Source organism: Garra rufa, chromosome 17 (genome assembly GCF_049309525.1).
Source record: "Garra rufa chromosome 17, GarRuf1.0, whole genome shotgun sequence".
NCBI lineage: Eukaryota > Metazoa > Chordata > Actinopteri > Cypriniformes > Cyprinidae > Garra > Garra rufa.
Window position 1 is genome coordinate 45,055,990 of NC_133377.1, and position 24,815 is coordinate 45,080,804.

General features: G+C 41.6%; 13 non-coding genes across 13 annotated transcripts; 4 read left to right on the plus strand and 9 right to left on the minus strand.

Moving 5' to 3' along the window:
- The first annotated feature begins 3,575 nt into the window (after positions 1 to 3,575).
- LOC141290379 (U5 spliceosomal RNA) lies at positions 3,576 to 3,690 on the plus strand. Its single transcript, XR_012340121.1, has one exon. It is a non-coding gene; the product is annotated as a U5 spliceosomal RNA (small nuclear RNA).
- A 360-nt stretch (positions 3,691 to 4,050) lies between these two features.
- trnah-gug (transfer RNA histidin (anticodon GUG)) lies at positions 4,051 to 4,122 on the minus strand. The gene has a single exon. It is a non-coding gene; the product is annotated as a tRNA-His (tRNA).
- Positions 4,123 to 4,276: 154 nt separating this feature from the next.
- Positions 4,277 to 4,358, minus strand: trnas-aga (transfer RNA serine (anticodon AGA)). Its single transcript has one exon. It is a non-coding gene; the product is annotated as a tRNA-Ser (tRNA).
- A 263-nt stretch (positions 4,359 to 4,621) lies between these two features.
- Positions 4,622 to 4,694, minus strand: trnak-uuu (transfer RNA lysine (anticodon UUU)). Its single transcript has one exon. It is a non-coding gene; the product is annotated as a tRNA-Lys (tRNA).
- Positions 4,695 to 5,468: 774 nt separating this feature from the next.
- On the minus strand, positions 5,469 to 5,550 carry trnas-uga (transfer RNA serine (anticodon UGA)). The gene has a single exon. It is a non-coding gene; the product is annotated as a tRNA-Ser (tRNA).
- An 838-nt stretch (positions 5,551 to 6,388) lies between these two features.
- Positions 6,389 to 6,503, plus strand: LOC141290382 (U5 spliceosomal RNA). The gene has a single exon (XR_012340125.1). It is a non-coding gene; the product is annotated as a U5 spliceosomal RNA (small nuclear RNA).
- Positions 6,504 to 7,149: 646 nt separating this feature from the next.
- Positions 7,150 to 7,231, minus strand: trnas-aga (transfer RNA serine (anticodon AGA)). The gene has a single exon. It is a non-coding gene; the product is annotated as a tRNA-Ser (tRNA).
- Positions 7,232 to 12,214: 4,983 nt separating this feature from the next.
- Positions 12,215 to 12,329, plus strand: LOC141290380 (U5 spliceosomal RNA). Its single transcript, XR_012340122.1, has one exon. It is a non-coding gene; the product is annotated as a U5 spliceosomal RNA (small nuclear RNA).
- Positions 12,330 to 12,916: 587 nt separating this feature from the next.
- Positions 12,917 to 12,998, minus strand: trnas-aga (transfer RNA serine (anticodon AGA)). The gene has a single exon. It is a non-coding gene; the product is annotated as a tRNA-Ser (tRNA).
- A 263-nt stretch (positions 12,999 to 13,261) lies between these two features.
- Positions 13,262 to 13,334, minus strand: trnak-uuu (transfer RNA lysine (anticodon UUU)). The gene has a single exon. It is a non-coding gene; the product is annotated as a tRNA-Lys (tRNA).
- A 177-nt stretch (positions 13,335 to 13,511) lies between these two features.
- On the minus strand, positions 13,512 to 13,593 carry trnas-uga (transfer RNA serine (anticodon UGA)). Its single transcript has one exon. It is a non-coding gene; the product is annotated as a tRNA-Ser (tRNA).
- An 839-nt stretch (positions 13,594 to 14,432) lies between these two features.
- Positions 14,433 to 14,547, plus strand: LOC141290381 (U5 spliceosomal RNA). The gene has a single exon (XR_012340124.1). It is a non-coding gene; the product is annotated as a U5 spliceosomal RNA (small nuclear RNA).
- A 359-nt stretch (positions 14,548 to 14,906) lies between these two features.
- Positions 14,907 to 14,978, minus strand: trnah-gug (transfer RNA histidin (anticodon GUG)). Its single transcript has one exon. It is a non-coding gene; the product is annotated as a tRNA-His (tRNA).
- Between the last annotated feature and the right edge of the window lie 9,837 nt (positions 14,979 to 24,815).

Genomic DNA, 24,815 nt, shown 5'->3' on the forward strand with positions numbered 1-24,815 from the left:
TGACCGCAGTCTAATACCACATTGGTGAATGGAGTTAGTGTTAATAGCCTCTACCCACAACGTGTGCTATTTGCACTTAATTAATGTTGTGCTTTACGGCTTTGTAGCGTCACTATACTTAAAACAGCTACAAATGGTGGCAGAATATCACTACTCCAATGTTTTATACAATGAAAATTAGTAGCATAAACATATAACCTTATGACTATCATTATTAATATCAGTTAACGTTATACAGATTCATAGCTTTTGACACATTGCTGCTGTGCTATAATCAGCAGATACAATCAAACGCGAGTTCAACAACTCACCAAGATCACCCAAAATTGTTGGTTTAGGAGACAGACCAGATAAATGTTACTATTTCGCCATTTTTGCCATCTTTCAAATCAAATTTGAACAAATTAAACACCGTTAATCACTAGCTGCTTTTCCTCTTCGACCGTTATTTTCAAATGATGCGCACTACAGTTGCCTGCGCGCTACATTCGGATTTCTTAAAGGGGCCGCATAAGTACAATACCTACTTGTAAGCGAGGTACGAAGAACGGACCCCAGGTATCATTAAACTACAGCACAATCACAGCTCACCGCTACCCATCGTAAACAGGTTGGGCCTGTCTGTTCTGGTGGACTCTTAGTGGTGCTAAATCATCAAATGAAGAGGACGGGATTCAAACCCACACAAACCAAGGTGTGCCGAGCACAACGGATTAGCCGTGCATCGCCTTAACCACTCGACCACCTCGTCACTTTCCGTGGTCCTTTTATTTAACACTCCCGATTCAGACCATCAGCTCATTAGTAGAGCACTCAGTGAACTGAACTGAGTGTGTCAGATAAGGAAGACACAAAAAGTGCAGAGTGGGGTCCCCAGGACCGAGGATTACTGCTAAAGGAGCCGAACGACGAGGATGGGATTCGAACTCACGCGTGCAGAGCACAATGGATTAGCAGTCCATCGCCTTAACCACTCGGCAGGGCAAAAGGGACTGCTATGGGTGGGGGAAAAGAAAAAATAAGAAAAAAACAAGGGGAAAAGGAAAATGAGGAAAAAAAAATAAAGGGGAAGTGAAAATTTAAAATCTATTGGAATTCCAACCCCCACTTTTTTTACCCTTTAACTTACTTTAACAAATTACAGAAAAATACATATTTCTACATATTTTACATAATCACAAAACAACTATTCAATTTAGTAAAATTGAAATAATAAAACAAAAAACATATTTCCAAAAAAATATGTTTTATTTCAACAGCTAAAATATTGTCATATGACAAATTACACTCTATATATGCATTACATGCTCCTTTTCAAAAATCTTAAGTCTCCAAGCACGCTGTCGGTTCTGAGGAGGTGGTGCAGCTGATGGCTGCTGGCCTTGCGGAAGGGAAGACCAATCCTGAGATTGCGGTGCTGGAGCTGATGACTGTTGGACCGGCGGAAGGGAAGACCATTGCTTCTGAAAATAATTTTTATTTAATCAAGTATGAGCTCCATACTTGATTTTACTATGAGCCAAAACCTAATGTATAAAATGTTACTCAGCAAACTGTTCTCTTTTATTGTCTAAAGATTCAATAAACCTTTACATCTAAAATATTTTTTATTTATTTATACACAACTAATCATTTTCCTGACTAATATTACTTAGAGCGATATTGCCACTTTGATAATTATAAGTGATTGCTTATCCATTTGTCGTTTTCTGTATAGATTATAAATAAACAAATATATAAATAAAATATTATAATATATAAAATATAAATAACCTGATATTTATTTGCTACCACCTCCACCCTAGTACATCCCTGCATCTTTCTATTCTATTCTATCCTATTCCATTCTATCATCTATAGCACAACTGTACATACCACTTATGTATTTCTAAATTGATTTGTCTATTTATATTTACATATGTGTACTTTTTTATTCTCATCTTATTTTTATTGTCTGTGTGATGTTGTCTCTATGTACTGGAAGCTAATGACACTGAAACAAATTCCTTGTATGCACAAGCATACTTAGTATCAGAAAGAGTTTTATTGCCAAGTATGCTTGCACATACAAGGAATTTGTTTCAGTGTCATTAGCTTCCAGTGTGTATGTGTGTGTGTATATATATAATATGATGGATGTTTAACTAAATAAATGTTTTAATATGATACAAATGGTAGTCTACATAGCTTTTTTAACACTTAAGAGTTTTTCTGAACAATATTTCAGGCTTTACAGCACAAATCAAAAGCATTCTTCTGTTACAAAAAAAAAAGATTAGTATTCTGTTGAGATTAAACCATATTGTCAAACGAAGCCATGTCAGGTAGCGTTACCGCTTCTCTATCACGTTATACTGTAACTTACTCACCTGCACACAGTCCAAAAACGTCCAGTTTATTAGATGTGTGTGATTAAGGAATTAATTAAAACTGTCTCGCGTCACGCTGTGATGAAGGTCAGTGTACAACGACAAGTGCGTTTTGCCACTTGAACATTTTATAGATTTAGTCACATGACAATGTTTCGACCAATGGCTTTTTTGCCCCGTTCGGCCAATGGCCGCTGAGCGATGTTCGGAACTGTTAGGACTTAGACCAGTGATTGTTAGGAATGTTAGGACTTGTGTTAGGATTGTTAGGACTTGTGTTAGGACTTGTTCCGAATGTTTTAGGACTTGTAACAAATGTTTAGGAATAGTTAGGCCGGCTGATCACTGGAAGGTACGGCCACGACTACGCCTGCATGTGGACCGCCTGCTCTCGTCTCGAGGCGGGCAGCACAGGATGCCGCCGAGCTTCAGGCGCAAAATCCAACTGAAGGGTGAGTTGGCAAAAAGAAGCTGGACGTCCCCGTCGCTCAACGACAAAGGGCTGCCATGACCCGGATTCGAGCATTCTTATCTGACCGCTTAAATCTGGCACCGAGCGCCTGCGTTGGTGGTATTGTGGTGAGCATAGCTGCCTTCCAAGAAGTTGACCCGGGTTCGATTCCCGGCCAACGCACAGTTTTTGGCTGCGGTTGACCTCGAAGCAGAACTCCTTCTGGGACCTCTGTCTGCACCAAAAGCTTTTGGATGAGTCGTTCAACAGCAGCAAAGAACTAGGTCTCCTCGTTGGGGAATCTAACCCCGGTCTTCCACGTGACAGGGGGAGATACTGTCCACCATACTAACGAAGAGTTGCGCTTGCTGTTCTTCGCTCCCAGCACACGCGACTGCACCCAACTTGCCAAAACGAGCCCCTACTCCACGAAATACCAGATTGACCCGCCACGAGCTAAAGTCTCTCAATATCTTGAATGCTACACATTACAGTGGGTCATTATTTGGACCGCTTTATTCCATTTAATATTTTTTTTGGCCTCTAATACGGGGGCATGAAAAAAGAGATGACATTACCTTGATCGGGTTTGTGAATACTGGGTGAGGGAAGGGACTTTCATAACTTTTACTTCTCCCATTTGGAGTGAGGGGGGTGACGAAAATCATGTTGTCAGGTGTCGGCACCCTAGATTACCCTTGTTGAGCGTAGTGGTTTACCACAGTGAGCGCACAGGTCCAAGGGCATAGAGACACATCTCGAGTTTCTCGTCATCAGCGCATAAATCTTTCGCCTTTTACTAAAGATTTCCGTGGAGGGGAACCTTTGCGAGTGACCTGTATTTTTGGGGGCTCTGCTCACAGCAGAGCTACACTAGAGTGTCAAGAGCAGAGACAATCTGGCCACCCGCCAGCGTGCAGTGGAACGAAGCGCGCCTCGTCATGGTCTGTGTTTGCAGCCTTTGCGCTTCCAGCTTCGCAGCTTCAAATTTCTTTAGCCAGCATGGAAAGACAGCGCTCTCTCGTCCATGACGCGAGAAAAACTCTGGACGGGCTCAAACAAAGATGGCTTTTAGCTCTTTTGGCCCTATCAGTGACTCGTGCGCTTCGAGCCTTCTTTGTTGACCCCGAAAGCCAGCCTCTGCTGCCTGTGTTGTTGGTATAGTTTAACTGGCACCGCACTCATACGAAAAATGGAGGTGGCAGAAAGGAGCTCAGTGAACAAAAAGCCTGCCGTGACCCGGATTCGAACCGGGGTTGCTGCGGCCACAACGCAGAGTACTCTCCACTATACGATCACGGCGCCCCACTGGCTCACATCTGGTGGTGCCGGCCGTCCGAATTGAAAAAAAAGGACTAGTGGCGCTTTTTATTACCGTGGAGAGAGGGCACACAAATCCGTGCTAGGGACACGGAAGAAAAGGGCCCGGCCACTTCTCCTCAGCACCGGCGAAGAGCGTAGTCGGCAGGATTCGAACCTGCACGGAGAGACCCCAATGGATTTCTAGTCCATCGCCTTAACCACTCGGCCACGACTACGGCGGCCCCGACGTCCTCTGTCCCGTTGTCAACCTCAAAGTTGGCTGAAAAAACAATGAACTGGCTACCGCTTTACTGAAATCGCCTAGCATAAAACTCCTAAAGGGGAAAACAGCCCACCACAAGCAACGAAACATTCATGAAGGGGCAGCATAGCAAACACTCTATGTGAACTCTATTACATCTTTAAGCGTACGCCGCCACACGGCAGAGCTGGACCGGCACGACTGCAAGCTGAGGGCGACAACAAGAAGATGGCCCTTCGCCCGAACAGGGACTTGAACCCTGGACCCTCAGATTAAAAGTCTGATGCTCTACCGACTGAGCTATCCAGGCTCTTTTGTTTTGTGCGCCTCTTACTTTTTATATAAGAACACTTTCTCCACAAGCCACCCAGCAGAAGCTCACTTGCCACAGGAGCTACGGGACAAAGGCCGCACGCAATTACATCAGAGAGAGAGCGAAGGCCAAACCACCGTCGCAAAAAGCTAAAGGCAAAAGGGGGAATGCCCGACCATTGTCTGCAGGGTTCGAACCTGCGCGGGGAGACCCCAATGGATTTCTAGTCCATCATTTTAACCACTCGGCCACGACTACGGCGGCCCCGACGTCCTCTGTTCCGTTGTCAACCTCAAAGTTGGCTGAAAAAACAATGAACTGGCTACCGCTTTACTGAAATCGCCTAGCATAAAACTCCTAAAGGGGAAAACAGCCCACCACAAGCAACGAAACATTCATGAAGGGGCAGCATAGCAAACACTCTATGTGAACTCTATCACATCTTTAAGCGTACGCCGCCACACGGCAGAGTTGGACCGGCACGACTGCAAGCTGAGGGCGACAACAAGAAGATGGCCCTTCACCCGAACAGGGACTTGAACCCTGGACCCTCAGATTAAAAGTCTGATGCTCTACCAACTGAGCTATCCAGGCTCTTGTGTTTTGTGCACCTCTTACTTTTTATATAAGAACACTTTCTCCACAAGCCACCCAGCAGAAGCTCACTTGCCACAGGAGCTACGGGACAAAGGCCGCACGCAATTACGTCAGAGAGAGCGAAGGCCAAACCACCGTCGCAAAAAGCTAAAGGCAAAAGAGGGAATGCCCGACCGTAGTCGGCAGGGTTCGAACCTGCGCGGGGAGACCCCAATGGATTTCAAGTCCATCGCCTTAACCTCTCAGCCACGACTATGCCTGCATGTGGACCGCCTGCTCTCGTCTCGAGGCAGGCAGCACAGGATGCCGCCGAGCTTCAGGCGCAAAATCCAACTGAAGGGTGAGTTGGCAAAAAGAAGCTGGACATCCCCGTCGCTCAACGACAAAGGGCTGCCATGACCCGGATTCGAGCATTCTTATCTGACCGCTTAAATCTGGCACTGAGCGCCTGCGTTGGTGGTATTGTGGTGAGCATAGCTGCCTTCCAAGAAGTTGACCCGGGTTCGATTCCCGGCCAACGCACAGTTTTTGGCTGCGGTTGACCTCGAAGCAGAACTCCTTCTGTGACCTCTGTCTGCACCAAAAGCTTTTGGATGAGTCGTTCAACAGCAGCAAAGAACTAGGTCTCCTCGTTGGGGAATCTAACCCCGGTCTTCCACGTGACAGGGGGAGATACTGTCCACCATACTAATGAAGAGTTGCGCTTGCTGTTCTTCGCTCCCAGCACACGCGACTGCACCCAACTTGCCAAAACGAGCCACTACTCCACGAAATACCAGATTGACCCGCCACGAGCTAAAGTCTCTCAATATCTTGAATGCTACACATTACAGTGGGTCATTATTTGGACCGCTTTATTTCATTTAATATTTTTTTTGGCCTCTAATACGGGAGCATGAAAAAAGAGATGACATTACCTTGATCGGGTTTGTGAATACTGGGTGAGGGAAGGGACTTTCATAACTTTTACATCTCCCATTTGGAGTGAGGGGGGTGACGAAAATCATGTTGTCAGGTGTCGGCACCCTAGATTACCCTTGGTGAGCGTAGTGGTTTACCACAGTGAGCGCACAGGTCCAAGGGCATAGAGACACATCTCGAGTTTCTCATCATCAGCGCATAAATCTTTCGCCTTTTACTTAAGATTTCCGTGGATGGGAACCTTTGCGAGTGACCTGTATTTTTGGGGGCTCTGCTCACAGCAGAGCTACACTAGAGTGTCAAGAGCAGAGTCAATCTGGCCACCCGCCAGCGTGCAGTGGAACGAAACACGCCTCGTCATGGTCTGTGTTTGCAGCCTTTGCGCTTCCAGCTTCGCAGCTTCAAATTTCTTTAGCCAGCATGGAAAGACAGCGCTCTCTCGTCCATGACGCGAGAAAAACTCTGGACGGGCTCAAACAAAGATGGCTTTTAGCTCTTTTGGCCCTATCAGTGACTCGCGCGCTTCGAGCCTTCTTTGTTGACCCCGAAAGCCAGCCTCTGCTGCCTGTGTTGTTGGTATAGTTTAACTGGCACCGCACCCGTACGAAAAATGGAGGTGGCAGAAAGGAGCTCAGTGAACAAAAAGCCTGCCGTAACCCGGATTCGCTGCTGCCACAACACAGAGTACTCTCCACTATACGATCACGGCGCCCCACTGATTAAAAGTCTGATGCTCTACCGACTGAGCTATCCAGGCTCTTGTGTTTTGTGTGCCTCTTACTTTTTATATAAGAACACTTTCTCCACAAGCCACCCAGCAGAAGCTCACTTGCCACAGGAGCTACGGGACAAAAGCCGCACGCAATTACATCAGAGAGAGCGAAGGCCAAACCACCGTCGCAAAAAGCTAAAGGCAAAAGGGGGAATGCCCGACCGTAGTCGGCAGGGTTCGAACCTGCGCGGGAAGACCCCAATGGATTTCTAGTCCATCGCCTTAACCACTCAGCCACGACTACGCCTGCATGTGGACCGCCTGCTCTCGTCTCGAGGCAGGCAGCACAGGATGCCGCCGAGCTTCAGGCGCAAAATCCATCCAAATCCCATCATTGAACGAGCGCACCGTTCTCCCTCCTTCAGCTCCAGCTCACGATCCTCTCCTCGGCCCATTCTTGCAAAGTTCTTACTCTTCAAAGATAAAGTGAGAATTCTACGCCTTTCACGGGAGAAAGGAGAGCTCACCTTTCAGGGAGCTCGAATCTACATCTATCCCGACTTCAGCGTTGCTCTGATCAACAAACGTCGACAGTTTGATACTCTCAAAAAGAAACTTCGGGATGCGGACATCAGGTACTCTCTTCGCTACCCTTGTACGCTGAGAGTTATTGTGGATGGAAAACCAAAGTTCTTCAGAAGCGCCGATGAGGCAGAGACTTTCTTCAGTGACTCCACCACGGATAGATCCATGGATTCCACCGGACCGTCCCCATGACAGCTCTAAAAAAAGTGAGTAACTCATCCTGCTAATGTTGGCAGCTAATATCCAATTCCTGACTGCAAACTTTCACTTTTGGATCTCTCCACACAACCGGAACATTGTTGAGTTGTTACTCTTCCCTGGTGCCTCTTAGTTTTTCACTTTTTTTGTTTTGTTACTTGCTTAACTAACTTTTTTGCCATGGATCCGCTGCATATCACTTGTGTGTGAGCTTCCACTGTATGTTTGCCGTATACTGCTCCGCCAGTGACGTCATGTTACCTGGTTCCAGCGGATACTGTCGCGATGCTGTCGCAAACGGACTTTTGCCCTTACGACTGCTGTCTTTTTCTTTACTATTGCACCTTGATGCCCATATGGCCTTATAACCTTTGTTAATGGTGTCCCACATTGTTTCTCTGTGGCTGTATGATTATAAGCTACATGATATTCAAATGTAGGCCATATGATTTATTTATTTATTTTTGTCTGCATACTACTTTGAATTAAATAGGGCCCTTCCTTATTTCTACTTGTATAACACTGCAATCTGAGTCTTTGATTTAAGACCTTTTCATGGTGTCGTTACATTGTGCGTGTGCGTTTGTATGTCTGTCTGTAAGTGTGTGTTCTGTCTATTCTTGTTCTTGCTCCCCACTCTCTCTTTATCTCCCCCACTCAAACTTTTTTCACCTGAACTGTCATTTTTTCCATAAGATACAACTGATTTAGTGAAGGGACTGAAGATTATTCACCTAAACATTCGGAGTCTTGTCTCAAAAATTGATTTATTAAGAGCCTGGGTTACTCTTCATAAACCAAACATCATTACTATTTCTGAAACATGGCTTCATGATAACATCACAGATGATGAGATAGAAATTGAAAATTTTGTGTTATATAGAGCTGATAGGTCCTCTAGAGGTGGAGGCGTGGCAACCTATGTCGCATCAAACTTAGTTTCTTGCCATATCAGTCCTTCTGTTGAGCCAGTAAATTTTGAATGTCTTTTCATCAATACAATTTTTCATGAAAACAAACGGCTAACAATTGGTAATATTTACAGGCCTCCCTCTGTTCCTGCTGATTCTACCATGTGCATTTTATCTACCATTAATTCTCTTGGGAGCCATAATGAATTAATTATTCTGGGTGACTTCAACAGCAACTGGCTTCATCGCTCCTCTCATATGGACAGAAACTTATTTGATAGTGTACATCTCACACAACTTATTAATGAACCCACTAGAGTTGACCTTAGATCCTCATCTCTGCTTGACTGGATTCTGGTCTCTAATCCTGACAGAATAGCTAAGTCTGGAGTCATGTCTGATTGTTTAAGTGACCATTCTATTATATTCTGTGTCTGGAAAATAAAAGTTCCACGCTCTCCTCCTAAATCTATTATATTTAGACAATGTAAACATATTAATGAAGTTAATTTCATCCATGATTTGGTTACTATTAATTGGGATAGATTTAAGTTAATTCCTTACGTTGAGGAAGCATGGAACTTCTTTTACTCCGAAATAAACTCCGTTATTGAGAAACATGCTCCGATGAAGACTGTCAGAGTAAAAGGTATGCACCTTCCTTGGATTAGTTCAGAACTCCTTAATCTTTTTAAGCAGAGGGATAAAGCATGGGCTAAATATCGTGCATCTAAGGACTCTACCGATTGGGACACTTACAGATCACTTAGGAATGAATGTACAGTCAAAACCAGGAACGCAAAGTCTAATTATTACAAGGAAAGCTTGTCACAAAATTTTTACAATCCAAGACAATTCTGGAAACGACTGAACCTCGTTCTCAACAGAAATAACAAAAATGTTCTACCTCAGATTCATCTTAATAATGAAACTATCTCTGACCCATCACTTATTCCTCATGCCTTTAATCGTCATTTTTCTTCCATCTGTAATTCCTTTCACTTTGATTCTTATTGGACCGCCAGCCCCTCATTTAGTACCTTCTCTGACCATTCATTTTCCTTTAAAAAGATCTTGCCCAACGATGTTTTTCTTGCTTTACGTCAATTGAGAGATAACACTAGTGCTGGTCCTGATGGCCTTGAAGCTAAATTTGTTAAACTTGTTGCACATGTCCTGATGTATCCTCTTGCTGACCTGTTTAATTTGTCTCTGTCCACCTGTTCAATCCCCTCGATCTGGAAATGTGCCAAGGTCACTCCCGTTTTTAAAGGAGGTGATCCATCTAATGTAAATAATTACCGCCCTATTTCTATTATTTGCACAATTGCAAAAACTTTTGAAAAGCTTATTTTTAACCAGCTGTCGCAGTACTTAAACTCAAATAATATTCTATCACCTAATTTTACTGGTGCAATTTTCATTGATTTATCTAAGGCATTTGATCTGGTTGACCACTATCTGCTACTTGACAAACTCTTTGCAATTGGTCTTGATCAAAATGCTCTTCTCTGGTTTAATGCTTATCTTCATGGTCGTCGTCAATGTGTTGTTTTTCAATGTCATCAGTCTGACTTTTTAACTATTGATAAGGGTGTTCCACAAGGCTCCATACTGGGTCCGCTTCTTTTTTCTGTATTTATTAATGATCTGCCTAAAATTTGCTCCAACTGTCAGACCCACTTATATGCCGATGACACTGTCATATACACCTCTAAATCAAATATAGTGCAGATCCAGAATTCTCTACAGTCCGATTTTGATAAGGCTCAAGACTGGTTCTGCAAGAACAAACTTGTATTGAACAAAAAGAAGTCATGTAGTATGATTTTTAGTATACGTCATCTTCAATCCTAGTCAGTTGATTTTCATATTTATTTTTCCGATGGATCCCCTGTTGACAAAGTTGACTCATTTAAATATCTTGGACTTTGGATTGATCCCGAACTCTCATTTAAACCTCACATTGATTACATTGTTAAAAAAGCATATGGTTGTCTCGCTTCACTTTACCGTTCAATCAACTGTTTCACATTTCATGTCAGAAGAAGGTTAATCACACAACTGATACTACCACTTATTGATTATGTTGATGTTGTTTATCAAAACACCTCTGACACTCACCTTAAATCTCTGACTATATTATTTAATTCCTTATGTAGATTTGTTTTGAGATGTCCTTTTAGAACACATCATTGCCTCATGTTTGATTCTCTGAACTGGCTACAACCCAAATTAAGAAGGCAATCTCACTGGTTCCATTTTCTTTTCAAATGTATTTATTTGAATTGTCCTCCTTATTTAAAAGAACTTATGATTCCATACAACTCCCCATACCCACTTAGACATACTAACTTCCCTTATTTCTTTGTTCCTAGACTCTCTAAAGAGGTTGGTAAAAGGTCATTCCAATATAAAGCCCCATTTGATTGGAATAATCTCCCTCTTTCTTTGCGTTCTATTACCTCTTTACATTGTTTCAGGAGGTCACTATATTTACATCTTAAAACAAACTGCTCTTGTTTTTAGTTAATTACTTAATTGATTCTTCCATTGTTATTCTTTCTTTCTCCATTTTGTTATTTCGTTATTCCTACTATGTTATTTAATATTTCTATTCTGTTAAAATTATGGGGGTGGGGGTGATATGTGGGAGTGTGTGAGCAAGATGTCTGTATTTGGTGTATTGTATTGTCATGTTATGTATGTCTACAATGTAATGTAGTGTATTGTTGATGATGTGTGTCCTATGTTTATGCTTGTTCAGGGACCCCCTTGAAAATGAGATGCTACATCTCAAGGGGCTATCCTTTAATAAATTCAAATTCAAAACTGAAGGGTGAGTTGGCAAAAAGAAGCTGGACGTCCCCGTCGCTCAACGACAAAGGGCTGCCATGACCCGGATTCGAGCATTCTTATCTGACCGCTTAAATCTGGCACCGAGCGCCTGCGTTGGTGGTATTGTGGTGAGCATAGCTGCCTTCCAAGAAGTTGACCCGGGTTCGATTCCCGGCCAACGCACAGTTTTTGGCTGCGGTTGACCTCGAAGCAGAACTCCTTCTGTGACCTCTGTCTGCACCAAAAGCTTTTGGATGAGTCGTTCAACAGCAGCAAAGAACTAGGTCTCCTCGTTGGGGAATCTAACCCCGGTCTTCCACGTGACAGGGGGAGATACTGTCCACCATACTAACGAAGAGTTGCGCTTGCTGTTCTTCGCTCCCAGCACACGCGACTGCACCCAACTTGCCAAAACGATCCCCTACTCCACGAAATACCAGATTGACCCGCCACGAGCTAAAGTCTCTCAATATCTTGAATGCTACACATTACAGTGGGTCATTATTTGGACCTCTTTATTTCATTTAATATTTTTTTTGGCCTCTAATACGGGGGCATGAAAAAAGAGATGACATTACCTTGATCGTGTTTGTGAATACTGGGTGAGGGAAGGGACTTTCATAACTTTTACTTCTCCCATTTGGAGTGAGGGGGGTGACGAAAATCACGTTGTCAGGTGTCGGCACCCTAGATTACCCTTGGTGAGCGTAGTGGTTTACCACAGTGAGCGCACAGGTCCAAGGGCATAGAGACACATCTCGAGTTTCTCGTCATCAGCGCATAAATCTTTCGCCTTTTACTAAAGATTTCTGTGGAGGGGAACCTTTGCGAGTGACCTGTATTTTTGGGGGCTCTGCTCACAGCAGAGCTACACTAGAGTGTCAAGAGCAGAGTCAATCTGGCCACCCGCCAGCGTGCAGTGTAACGAAGCGCGCCTCGTCATGGTCTGTGTTTGCAGCCTTTGCGCTTCCAGCTTCGCAGCTTCAAATTTCTTTAGCCAGCATTGAAAGACAGCGCTCTCTCGTCCATGACGCGAGAAAAACTCTGGACGGGCTCAAACAAAGATGGCTTTTAGCTCTTTTGGCCCTATCAGTGACTCGTGCGCTTCGAGCCTTCTTTTTTGACCCCGAAAGCCAGCCTCTGCTGCCTGCGTTGTTGGTATAGTTTAACTGGCACCGCACCCGTACGAAAAATAGAGGTGGCAGAAAGGAGCTCAGTGAACAAAAAGCCTGCCGTGACCCGGATTCGAACCGGGGTTGCTGCGGCCACAACGCAAGGTACTCTCCACTATACGATCACGGCGCCCCACTGGTTCACATCTGGTGGTGCCGGCCGGCCGAATTGAAAAAAAAAGTACTAGCGGCGCTTTTTATTACCGTGGAGAGAGGGCACACAAATCCGTGCTAGGGACACGGAAGAAAAGGGCCCGGCCACTTCTCCTCAGCACCGGCGAAGAGCGTAGTCGGCAGGATTCGAACCTGCGCGGGGAGACCCCAATGGATTTCTAGTCCATCGCCTTAACCACTCGGCCACGACTACGGCGGACCCGACGTCCTCTGTCCCGTTGTCAACCTCAAAGTTGGCTGAAAAAACAATGAACTGGCTACCGCTTTACTGAAATCGCCTAGCATAAAACTCCTAAAGGGGAAAACAGCCCACCACAAGCAACGAAACATTCATGAAGGGGCAGCATAGCAAACACTCTATGTGAACTCTATCACATCTTTAAGCGTACCCCGCCACACGGCAGAGCTGGACCGGCACGACTGCAAGCTGAGGGCGACAACAAGAAGATAGCCCTTCGCCCGAACAGGGACTTGAACCCTGGACCCTCAGATTAAAAGTCTGATGCTCTACCGACTGAGCTATCCAGGCTCTTGTGTTTTGTGCGCCTCTTACTTTTTATATAAGAACACTTTCTCCACAAGCCGCCCAGCAGAAACTCACTTGCCACAGGAGCTACGGGACAAAGGCCGCACGCAATTACGTCAGAGAGAGCGAAGGCCAAACCACCGTAGCAAAAAGCTAAAGGCAAAAGGGGGAATGCCCGACCGTAGTCAGCAGGGTTCGAACCTGCGCGGGGAGACCCCAATGGATTTCAAGTCCATCGCCTTAACCTCTCGGCCACGACTACGCCTGCATGTGGACCGCCTGCTCTCGTCTCGAGGCGGGCAGCACAGGATGCCGCCGAGCTTCAGGCGCAAAATCCAACTGAAGGGTGAGTTGGCAAAAAGAAGCTGGACGTCCCCGTCGCTCAACGACAAAGGGCTGCCATGACCCGGATTCGAGCATTGTTATCTGACCGCTTAAATCTGGCACCGAGCGCCTGCGTTGGTGGTATAGTGGTGAGCATAGCTGCCTTCCAAGAAGTTGACCCGGGTTCGATTCCCGGCCAACGCATTGTTTTCTGCTGCGGTTGACCTCGAAGCAGAACTCCTTCTGTGACCTCTGTCTGCACCAAAAGCTTTTGGATGAGTCGTTCGACAGCAGCAGAGAACTAGTTCTCCCCGTTGGGGAATCTAACCCCGGTCTTCCACGTGACAGGCGGAGATACTGTCCACTATACTAACGAAGAGTTGCGCTTGCTGTTCTTCGCTCTCAGCACACGCGACTGCACCCAACTTGCCAAAACGAGCCCCTACTCCATGAAATACCAGATTGACCTGCCACGAGCGAAAGTCTCTCAATATCTTGAATGCTACACATTACAGTGGGTCATTATTTGGACCGCTTTATTTCATTTAATATTTTTTTTTGGCCTCTAATACGGGGGCATGAAAAAAGAGATGACATTACCTTGATCGGGTTTGTGAATACTGGGTGAGGGAAGGGACTTTCGTGACTTTTACCTCTCCCATTTGGAGTGAGGGGGGTGACGAAAATCATGTTGGCAGGTGTCGGCACCCTAGATTACCCTTGGTGAGCGTAGTGGTTTACCACAGTGAGCGCACAGGTCCAAGGGCATAGAGACACATCTCGAGTTTCTCGTCATTAGCGCATAAATCTTTCGCCTTTTACAAAAGATTTGCGTGGAGGGGAACCTTTGCGAGTGACCTGTATTTTTGGGGGCTCTGCTCACAGCAGAGCTACACTATAGTGTCAAGAGCAGAGTCAATCTGGCCACCCGCCAGCGTGCAGTGTAACGAAGCGCGCCTCGTCATGGTCTGTGTTGGCAGCCTTTGCGCTTCCAGCTTCGCAGCTTCAAATTTCTTTAGCCAGCATGGAAAGACAGCGCTCTCTCGTCCATGATGGGATACAAACCCTGGACGGGCTCAAACAAAGATGGCTTCAGCTCTTTTGACCCTATCAGTGACTCGTGCACTTTGAGCCTTCTTTGTTGACCCCGAAAGCCAGCCTCTGCTGCCTGCGTTGTTGGTATAGTTTAACTGGCACCGCACCCGTACGAAAAATGGAGGTGGCAGAAAGGAGCTCAGTGAACAAAATGCCTGCCGTGACCCGGATTCGAACCGGGGTTGCTGCGGCCACAACGCAGAGTACTAACCTCTATACGATCACGGCGCACCACTGGCTCACACCTGGTGGTGCCGGCCGTCCGAATTGATAAAAAAAGGGCTAGCGGCGCTTTATATTACTGTGGAGAGCGGGCACACAAATCCGTGCTAGGGACACGGAAGAAAAGGGCCCAGCCACTTCTCCTCAGCACCGGTGAAGAGCGTAGTCGGCAGGATTCGAACCTGCGCAGGGAGACCCCAATGGGTTTCTAGTCCATCGCCTTAACCACTCGGCCACGACTACGGCGACCCTGACGTCCTCTGTCCCGTTGTCGACCTCAAAGTTGGCTGAAAAAACAATGAACTGGTTACCGCTTTACTGAAATCGCCTAGCGTGAAACTCCTAAAGGGGAAAACAGCCCACCACAAGCAACGAAAAACTCATGAAGCAAACACTGTACGTGAACTCTTTCACGTCTTTAAGCGTACGCCGACACACGGCAGTGCTGGACCGGCACGACTGCAAGCTTAGGCCGCCGACAAGAAGATTGCCCTTCGCCCCAACAGGGACTTGAACCCTGGACCCTCAGATTAACCCTCTGGGGACTGAGGGTGTTTTTGGGCCCTGAAGAAGTTTTGACATGCCCTGACATTTGTGCTTTTTTCAGTATCTTAAAAACATATGAATGGCCCAAATCTGATTATATTGTAATCAGCACAATTTGGGCTACAATAATATGTAAGCAACATGAATGTACATGTTTGTGTTTTTGAGAAAACAACGTTTATGCGTGCTTAGTGAAAAACAAAATTTTTGAAGTCACTGAAATAAAGTCATGAAACACATACAGAATATTTGTTCACAAGACTTTGAGAACTGGATGTGTTAGGCTAGAGTTTTTTCTATCAAATGATGTGAAAATCATCTCGTTCACTTGTTTACACAAAACAGTATATTGATTTAAATTTTTGAAGACACTTTTTGTTTAGAATGGCTGTATGCGAAGAAGGCGTGAATGATCATGAATAATGCTGTGATTCACACCTGATATAAGAATTAATGTGTTTTTCATTAATGTGTTTTTCAGTGCAGTTTCCTTGAGTTAATATTTTGTAGTTTTGTTCTCTGCAGTTTACTTCAGTTAAGAGAAACAGTTCGTTCTGGGAATGTTTTGTCTGTCTGTTTCAGGGTTATCTGTCGTCAGGAAACCAGTTGAGTGCGGCTGCACTATCTTCCTCTCATCCTTATAGTTGCCCTGGATCATCTGTAATTTTCCTTCCCATATGTAGAAGTATTCTCTTAAATGATATGTGAACCCCCGCCTACATGAAGGCTTGTAAGGGTGCTGTATAAAAGATGGGACTGCCCCATCTTCTTTGGTAGATAACAATAAACCAACTTGTATTAGACTTTGGTGTGTTGTTGTCTATCCCAAGCGCGCTTGTTGCTGATCCACTCGACAGATCTGAGAAAGGCCTGAGAAACTGCAGTGACCCAGAAACGAGGTTCTAACACCTGAGAAGACAAAGACCTGCATAATGAGCCGCATAATTAGTTATTCAGTCAGATGACTGAGAGGAACAAAGGAATGAATGAAGGAGGAATATAAGGACAAAATATGTTTGTAGCTCATTTTGAATAGATTTATTTATCAAGAAAAATAACTTGAGATTCACTTGTGAACTTCTTTAACATCTGAAGATGGTACAGTGCTCTCAGGAAAACAGTTTGAGGAGACTCAAGTAAATGTCAGCAGGATTCATGTGTTGAGCAGGTTTCCAATCACTAAAAACAACAAAACAAAACATCTGTGAGCATGTTAATATCAGCAGCATCATACTATTTATTTATATATATATTATGATTTTGTAGTCATAGACCCACGCATTTGTACAAATGTAAAAAGGACATTTTATATCTGAGAAACTAATAAAAATTGTTTATCGTGTTAAACATCCATTCGAGAACATAGTATTAATACATATTGTCAAAACATACACTAAGTGTAAACCCTCATATTACATCCTACTGTTGTAAGATACATTAATAACTAAATAAATAATTATGATCTTATAGTCAAACATAAGCATGCTTTGTGTGTATTATAGAATACAAAGAAACTAGGCTATATTATAACTGTTAAGCTTAAATGTGAACACTATAACCTTTATATTGCATCATTCTTTATTGAACAGACTATTAAAAACATACTGGCATCGTGAGTCATTTAGATGCAGTGAAATGAAACGTACTTTATAATGTTTCACTTGCTGTAGTCAGGAATTATAGTTGGCAAAAAGTCTTAACTGGTAAAATGTTTGCACATTCTGTCACAGTAATAACTAACAAGTAGGCTAATAAGAGAAAAAAAAACTTACTCATGTCTTCTGAAGTACGTTTTATTCCTGACAGAGTCTTCTTCCAGAAATGACTAACTTGAACGAAGTTTCTCCTTTGTTTACCGTGATGTGGGCGTCTAATTTTGGCGCGGCGCCCTCACGTGGACGATTTGAATATGAATAGCGAACAGCTCGTGGGCGTGATCTAATTATAAAATAATGAAGCAGACCGGAGAGACTGGATATCGTGTTGGTTTCATATTGATTATTTTATCACAGGATATTTGTTTTCGGTAAAACTTACTTCGTTTAAAAGTATACATATCAAGCTTTGTCTAGACATATTGCTCATGTCTCTGTGTTGTGTATTGGCTGAGTTATAGTATATTTTACTGACGCGTTTCTGAATGAAGATCACGGAGATCAACGCGGCAGACAGCACACCCTTTTTGTTTTCTTTATTTTGCAAAATCACAATGTTTTTTTGATTTTGTGAGTATATAAAAATAAAAGTAGACCCTTTACAGATTCGATTGATGTACTGCTTTTATCTGTACAATCAGAAATGACAAAGTAATTAAAGTTCCTTTTGGGAAACTGCCTCAAAACGCCCCAGGGCGTTTTTCGTCCCCAGGGGGTTAAAGGCTAAAGTGAAGTTTGAATGGACAGTGACCTCTCAGACTGCTTTTGATAATGTCAACTTGTTGTTGACTTCTGCCCCAGTTTTGCCCTATCTCTCTCTTTTCCTGTTTCTCCACTCTTCTTCTGCCTAGTCTCCTTAAATGTAGCTTTCCAGGTACCGGGATTTGCTGGAGTTCTTGGTATGGGGCAGAGCGATTAGAGCTGCTGGAGGATAGAGGGGTTCGGGGTCAAAAAAAAAAAAAGAATGTTTTTTTGCAGAGGCCTTTTAGGGGCCTCTGTCTTAACCCCTTAGAGTTCCTGTCAAACTTAACTCAATGCAAAACGTCCCTCCGGTGGAACGTTGGAACACTAAGGGGTTAAGGGAGGGGGTGTTACGGACTTGCTGGCTCCTCCTCCTTGTTTTGCCTGTTTATTGCGTCTCCCCTACAGGTGAGACGAAGCACAGGTGTGGCGTGTTGCCTAGGATTGCTTCCAGGACCACGTGGGATTGCTTTTAGGATCCTGGGTGTTAAAAATGCTGGCCAGACTTGGTTGAAAAAAACGCCGCTTCACCGTCTCTCCTGCACCGTTTTTTTCTTTGTTGATTTTTGCTTCCTTTTGCATGACATTTCAATTACCCTGATTGCATACGTTTTCGTGTCTTAAGTTTAACATTTACACTGACTTTATTTACTTTACGTTGCTTATTCTTTATCTTTAATAAATATATAATTTTGAAATCAAATGATCCGCGTGGTCTCCCCTCTGTTGCATAGCCCGGCACAGGCTGTATGTAACATGCTGTAATTGTAATTATAAATATTTACAATCATTTATTATTATTAATAATATTATAAAATTTAATTTTATGTACAAACTTTTGATTACTGTTCTACACAATGCTGTTCTACACATACAAGAGATGTATACCTGTTCACGCTGTTAAGCTACCTTTATTTTTGTAAAACTAATTACCCTGCACCAAACCAATTTTGGTTTAATTTTTTTTTTTTCTAAATTCAATTCAAGTTTATTTGTACAGCGCTTTTCACAATACAAATCGTTGCAAAGCAGCTGTACAAAAATGTAGGCTACTACAATATATTTAGTAGCTTATTAGTGGTGACTACTGTATGTTAAGTCGATGTACATATGATATAAATGTTAAAAACAGTAATGGTGTTATAAAAAACAAATGTTGAACACTAATAGCAATGATAATGTATTGCAATCAAACTTGTAGAAAATTTGTGTAGTGCTGCTGTATGTTGTTTCAAGGCTGGCATCATCGGCGTTCCTCTGAGGGGTTGGCATCATCTCTTCTCGGGTATTCTGAATCCAGACAGAATCTTGTGTAATTCCTAGTTACCACAGGATTTCCATCCTGTGGTAGCTAGGAATTACACAAGATTCTGTCTGGATTCAGAATACCCGGCAGAAACAGAGAAACAAATAACTAGCATAGCTGCTAGCAAAAATTATGTGGTTAGCCCAAGCTGAAGAAAGTTGATGTGCATTTGATCAGATGTAACTGAAGTACAACATTATGAGATACATTATGTGAATGCTTGGCTAAAGAGATGAGTCTTTAATATAGATTTAAACATAGAGAGTGTGTCTGAACCCCGAACGTTATCAGGAAGTCTATTCCAGAGTTTGGGAGCCAAATGTGAAGAGGCTATACAATACAATAAATATAGAGTTGTTACGGAGTGCCCAGCAGCCCCACTAGAGGGCACTCCAATATGTACTCTATGTTATGTGTTGTCTCAACCAACCATGTTTCACTCTTGTCTGTGTCATGTTGTCATTGGTTCCCCTGTTCCATGTGTCCGTCTCCCATTGGTTGTTTCTGTCATGTGACCCCTAGTGTTTGGTATAAAGGCCTCTCCTCCCCCTCTGTGTTTGCTGATCGTTGTTTAGCCTTAATCTTCTAGTGTTTATCGTGTTCCTAGTTACCTTGTGTTATTCCTAGCCATTGTCACAGTAGTTCTGTTTAGTTTCTTAGTCAAAGTCTTAGTTTTCCTAGTTTTGTTTCATTTATCTCTTTGGACTGCTCAATTGGATTTTGACCCTCGCCTGGATAATTGGATTGCTCTTCTGGATTTTCTTGGATGTTTGTGTTTGCCGTTTCTGACCCCGCCTGTTTGACTTTGTATTTCAGTAAAAGCTTGCATTTGGATCCACTACAGACTCTCCGTTACAAGAGTATATTTTTTTGACATTATAAAAATCTTTTTTACTGGTAGCCAATAACATGCTGTAGGATCTAGCTGCATGACTAGGATCGGTAGGTGGGTGGGATTTGGTACAAGTACTTTTCTTAAACTTTATAATAAACATTTTAGGTGAATTAGCAAATTCAGCATGTTTGTCTTTATTGAATGTAGTATATATTAACTGATGGTACATTAAGATGCTAAAACCTACTTTTAAATAAGGTTTATATATTTCTGTAAATGAAGACCAAGTTGTGTGTAAATATTTATTAAATATTTTTATCATAATTCGGCAAATTAGCTATGTGCAGTTAATATTTATCTAATTCAAGATCACAATCTGTCTGCATATCCAATTAACTTCTAAACCTGCTAAGATCACTTAAAATGAGAAAGACTTAAAACCCAAAAGAAAAGTTTAAAATAATGTTAAAAGAAACACAAGACAACCAATTGCATTTAGCATTGATCTTTATTGTATTTCTTGAATGCAGTCTTTACTGAAACTCATCCCAGAGAAAGATTGCAGAAAGACTAAAAACATCAAAATATGACTGGTTATGGTCACTATAATGGTGTTTCTCACGTTATCTAGCTGCAATGATAGTATAACTGTCTATTTTGTAGGGATAAACATTAACTATAATGCGCTTTGTAAAATACCACTACTAGCCAGATTTCTGAGATGTCAACTGATGTGTTAAAATGTCAACTAAAAGTGGCAACTTTAACACACTCTAGAAATGATCAGTGGGGAATTTTGAGCTAAAACTTCACATACACTGGAAACATCAGAGACTTGTTTTAAATCTTGTAAAAAGGAGCATAATGGGTCTCCTTTAACCCTCAAGCATCAAAGCATTAGTTTCTCTAATCTGAATAGTTCAAGACTGAAAAGACAAAAATTCATGGCCCCCAGAAGATTTTGTTGCATGAATATCTGAAGATGCAATACATCAAAATAAAGAATAGACCCACTACTTTTGCTTTATTTGAGCTTCAAGCTCTTTATTTGTAGGAAGGATTCATAAAAAGCAACATCTTGAGCAAAAAGATAAGAAAATTGCATTTTTATTAAATGCTTAATATGGATCATATTCCATTAGCATATCCAAAGCTTGCACATTTCACTCGTTAACATTACTTTGCGGTCACACTAGGCTGTGAGCATGTAAAATTGTTTCTTCTGAGGCATTCGCATGCATATGAATGGAAGTCAATGGAATGAAGAAGTGCAGTGTGTCCGCACCTTTGGGCAGGTTTCATTTAAATGCTTTTTATTGTTGATGATTGCATTATTTTCCATATGCCTATGCCTACATACAGATCTGGCCATTTAAAATGCGCGCGGGAAGTAAAGTGGTCTCGCGTGACGCCGGTGTATTCCAAAGGAACACGGAAAACACATTTACACAGGAAAGACGTGATCAGTAGGGGGCAGTCATGTTGTAAAGCACAGAACTAAAGCGGCAGCAAACATCGCTCTAAGCTAAATGCGTAGCCTGTTTGTACGGTGACCTGGAGAGGACATCTTCTTCGGACATTATTCTTTTATATTCGTTAATTTTCCTATCATTTCGATCTCTTTTAACATTCAGAATCTAAATGATAAATGCTGAAATGCCATTAAAGCTTTGATTAAGCTGTATGGCTGGGATTTTTACTGGAATGCAGTTATTAGGTTGAATATAACATATACACACACACACACACACACACACACACATATATATATATATATATATATATATATTAATTTCGATCTTTTAACATTCTGAATCTAAATGATAAATGCTGACATGCCATTAAAGCTTTGATTATGCCATATGGCTGGGATTTTTACTGGAATGCAGTGTATAGGTTGAATTTAACATATATATATTGTGAATATATATATATATATATATATATTCATTTTTTTTAGTCTAATTATAACCTATATAGTGTTTCATTGATTGTCGAGTGAATCATTCACGTTCCATTTGTAAATCGTATGGTCACACACGGCATTAATACAATCATAGAGTCAAAACTTTATTGGCATAATTGTCGTTTACAATATTTGCTAAATATATGGCAAATAGCATATACAGAAAGTTATTTAGGTTAAGCGATTCACAATAAAGAATAAAGTAGAGTTCTCTATCTCTAATTCACACATTATTGTTATTTATTATTATTATTGTATGTAATGTAAATGATTACTGGAGAGGAGCTATACAAATGCAAACCAGGGGAAGGGGGTTGCTCTGATCTAGAGTTGTCTTACCTGTTTCTTTGTCTTACACCGTGTCTCAACACATAACACCGCGACATGCAATAAAAATATATTTTTCATTTTAAACAGTCTTTTAAACAGATATCATTTAATCCTGATATCTTAGTCCTTAGCACTTGTGATACTTTTGTATTCGTTATCAGTCATATAATAAAATCTTTATTGTTTTGAAAAATTAGCCTTCTGTTTATTTGTCTACATTATTTTCAACATTTAGGATATGCTAATACTAGGGTAGGCTATAGTACTTACATAGACATAAGGCCAAATGTAAATGGTTTCCTTTCCTTTAATTTTTTTTTTTTTAAACTGCATGGGCAGCGCGCCACCATAATGTAAAGCACAAAAAACGCAAAAAGAAATCTAGAGAAAATTGTACTACTAATAATAATACATAAAATAAATTAACACTCCAAACTACAGTTTATATTTCTCCTCTTACACAAATCAATCAAATAAAGTGTATCTTAAATTCTATAAATGGTATGAAAAAGACGAGTTACCTCTCAAACATGCAAATCTTAATTTGCTGTTGGTTTAAAATGTTGAAATTTATAATGTATTTTGTAATTTTGTAGGCTACTTGTTATTTTTTTTTCTCTTTCGTTTTGTTAATTTATTATTCATTTAGAAAAATATATTTCACATATGGTCATATTTATTTCTTTTATATACAGCCTAGGTTTTTCTCTGCGCATAAGCTCTACGCATGACGTTCTGATGTTTATGCTGCTTTTTGCTTGTGTGAAATTAATCCCCGAAAACGAATTTAGCTGTTTTTAATGTGTCACAGCCACCAATCAGTTCTGATTAAAATGTATTTAAACAATCTTGTCGGTTATAACGACGTCGGTTGTCGGTTGGGGAAAATGCAATCTAATAAAACTTCATGAGGAAAAAAAGAAAAGAAAACAATAATGAAACGGCTCCTGCTTATGAATAACTTTTTATTTGATGTTGAAGTATCTGAATAGTCTATAGGCTGTAACAAAGTGCTTTTCTAGTCCCACTCCCATGAGGTTTTCTTCCACTTCCGCCCGCTCCCGCTATATACTAACTATATATATATATATATATATATATATATATATATATATATATATATATATACATATACATATACATACCCTTATATAGCCTATATATATACCCACTTAGAATAATTTTCTTCCCGACCCGACCGCTAAATTTAAATCTCATTTCCAGAATCTCACTTTTAACCATTTGGAAACAATGTCGAGTATAAAACTTTTTTCGCAGTACATCCATTATATTTCCATGTTCAACTTTGAAGACGTATTATAGCCCTGCATTTTAGCCCGTCAAATGCGGCCTAAAATTATATTTTAGACATTCAGTGGTGATTTAAAAAAAAAAAATTCAGCGCTGGGGGAAACACGAGACCAGGCTACCATCAGTACCATGACTTTCAAGAGTGGCTCGGACGCTCCTGTCAGCAGCATTAAGCGCACGTTCAGCACAGCTTGGAAGGGTTCCGTGTTTAAAGCATAGCTACCACAAAACACTGGCAAAAGTAAATACCATGACTGTCTAATAGTAAGGAGATATTTCAATTATTTATTTATAAACTACTGTTTTCTGAGTCAGTGATGATGCAGTTAACAGTCCTCCTCATATCCTCGTTGGACGCGCGCCTTTAGAGAGAAATGCATCTCTACGGACTAGCTACATAATAAAAACAGTTTTTGTTTTCTATTTGTTTTTTTCGTTGAGTAGTAATTTAAGTCTTTCTACATATTTATTTATCATGTCTGACAAAAAATAACGGTTAAATATTTTCCACTGAAAAAAATGTAACTGATCGAGCTTGAGCCTTCATGTCCTAAAAATGTGTTTTGCACTCTCGTGTAAACGATTGATGCACCTAATAGCGCATATTTATATCTATTATTATTTATATATTTTATTTTACATCAATGGATTTTATTTTAGCCAATTCGTGATTTGAGAAGGCAAATTGAAACACAGAGTAAGTCAACTCACTGTCTGCCGCTTGGTCTTTAAGAAACAAAAAGCTTACGTTTAACGAACAAAAATGCTCCAAACTTTTTTTTTCTAAATTACCTTAATAAAAAAGAAACGAAATTATAAATACTTTGCCGCTACATACAGAATGAATTACAGACGTAAATACTGTCCAAATATCCCTCTTTGTGCAGGGTTTGGCTACAGAATGTTGTTCCTTGCGCCACCTGGTGGATATTGTATGAAGTGCAACCACGTTGTAAAAAAATCTAAAAAAGCCGCTGCGGCAGGACGCGTGGCCTCGCGTGCCGAATTGCAGGCTGCCGCGTGAAAATAGACGCATTTTTAATGGCCAGATCTGTATGTAATAAAAAAAGAGAATACACTTTATAAGGTGATGAAAAGCATATTTTATTACACTCTTTAGATTCAGGGTTTAAGATCTAGGCCACGGTCAAAA